We start from the raw sequence: 1,928 nt of genomic DNA, 5'->3' as shown, positions 1-1,928 counted from the left end.
GTCCCTCACTGTCCTGAGCTGTCCCTTGCTGACCTGAGCAGTCCCTCGCTGTCCTGAGCAGTCCTTCATTATCCTGAGCTGTCCCTCGCTGTCCTGAGCAGTCCCTCGCTGTCCTGAGCAGTCCCTCACTGTCCTGAGCAGTCCCTCGCTGTCCTGAGCTGTCCCTCACTGACCTGAGCAGTCCCTCGCTGTCCTGAGCAGTCCCTCATTGTCCTGAGCTGTCCTGAGCTGTCCCTCACTGACCTGAGCAGTCCCTCGCTGTCCTGAGCAGTCCCTCGTTGTCCTGAGCTGTCCCTCACTGTCCTGAGCAGTCCCTCGCTGTCCTGAGCTGTCCCTCTCTGTCCTGAGCAGTCCCTGGCTGTGCTGAGCAGTCCCTCGCTGACCTGAGCTGTCCCTCATTATCCTGAGCAGTCCCTGGCTGTCCTAAGCAGTCCCTCACTGTCCTGAGCAGTCCCTGCCTGACCTGAGCAGTCCCTCGCTGTCCTAAGCTGTCCCTGGCTGTGCTGAGCTGTCCCTGGCTGCGAGGCACACCTGAGAACAATCTGATTCTAAGCACGTCTGCTTATGTAGTGTCCCAAACTCTGAACTGAGAACATTTAGTGAGTGCTTACTGTGTACCAGGCACTTTTGAAAGCACTTTGGTACATTTCTGTGTTTGCCTTTATGGCTAGCTGTGACGTCCAAGGGACATATCAGTGAGGGTTCAGGCACGTCACAGCTCCAGCAAGCTGCCACCTTTCTCATCTCTGGTCTGAAGAGATGGCAATGTGAGCCCTCGAGGTAGATGAAAATCCCACATGGATGGTAGATGGGCTCTAGGCTACGTTGGGTCTCCTGATCCGAGGACCAGGCTGTGTGGTGTGGCTTGTGGGGACAGGCAGATGGAGTTGCTGTGTCCAGCATCTGTTCTGCACAGAAAGCAGAAGCCTAGGGAGGCTGTGAGTCAGTCGGCACAGGTATGTGGCTTCAGGGCAGAAGGATCTACCTGGCACAGCTACCTGAATAAACTTAGTAATAAACTTAATACGCCTTAAATTAGGACAAGGCTTTAGACTAAATACTATTGGCAGTTTCTGAGCACTTCTGGGGAAAGAATGGTCTTCACTGGGGACCAGCTGGAGTTTACGGGAACAGAATTATCCTCAGGGAAATGTGACAGACCCAGAGCACCTGTTCCCCAGCCAGGCATCTGGAAAAGTATGACATGAAATATTTATGAACAAAATATCAAAAGGAGAGCTGGCTGCCAGCTGTCCCCTGAGAACCACCTGCTGGTTTATGGGGTAGGGGGTGGCGGTCAGCAGTTCAGTGCTCCAAGCACCAGCCCTGGTGAGAATAGCAGGGCTCTGTCCCAGGCCTCTTGGGGCCTGCCTGACCTGGGCTTCCTCAGGAAGTGCTGAGCCCGGCTGTGAGCAGTGAGATGGAATCTGGGGGCCGCTGTGGCCAAGCCTGAGGTCCTACGTGTCCAGGGGAGGGGAGCAGATTTCTCAGTGTGGCTCTGGAGTTATAAAATGACCAGTGAGGGAAGTTTGCCAGTGCAGCGCCAGAAAACATTCTGTAGTTGGAGTCAAAGCTCACCCAGGAAATCGTAAAAGCCTCAACCTCAGACACAGCTTAGTGCATCCTGGGAGGAGTGTAACCATCGTCACATGACCAAATGCTGTGTTTGTCATTTGTGATGAAGAGGTTTAAACCTTGGGTCTAGAAGTTTCTGCTCTGCTACCCAGGGAGAGTGGGTCTGGACAGTGCACGGTGACGTGTTACACACAGTGTGATGGTGAAGTTAATACCCAGGGAGAGTGGGTCTGGACAGTGCACAGTGACGTGTTACACACAGTGTGAGGGTGAGTTAATACCCAGGAAGAGTGGGTCTGGACAGTGCACGGTGACGTGTTACACACAGTGTGATGGTGAAGTTAATACCCAGG

General features: G+C 53.8%; 1 protein-coding gene across 1 annotated transcript in view; it reads left to right on the top strand.

Moving 5' to 3' along the window:
* Positions 1 to 1,928, top strand: part of KIF25 (kinesin family member 25) — a 73,702-nt gene that overhangs the window by 17,154 nt on the left and 54,620 nt on the right. The window lies entirely within an intron of this gene.

The sequence above is a fragment of the Otolemur garnettii genome, unplaced genomic scaffold, assembly GCF_000181295.1.
Source record: "Otolemur garnettii isolate 467f Iridium unplaced genomic scaffold, OtoGar3 scaffold00056, whole genome shotgun sequence".
Lineage (NCBI taxonomy): Eukaryota > Metazoa > Chordata > Mammalia > Primates > Galagidae > Otolemur > Otolemur garnettii.
Note: the sequence above shows the minus strand (reverse complement) of the source record. Positions and strands in the feature narration are given on the sequence as shown.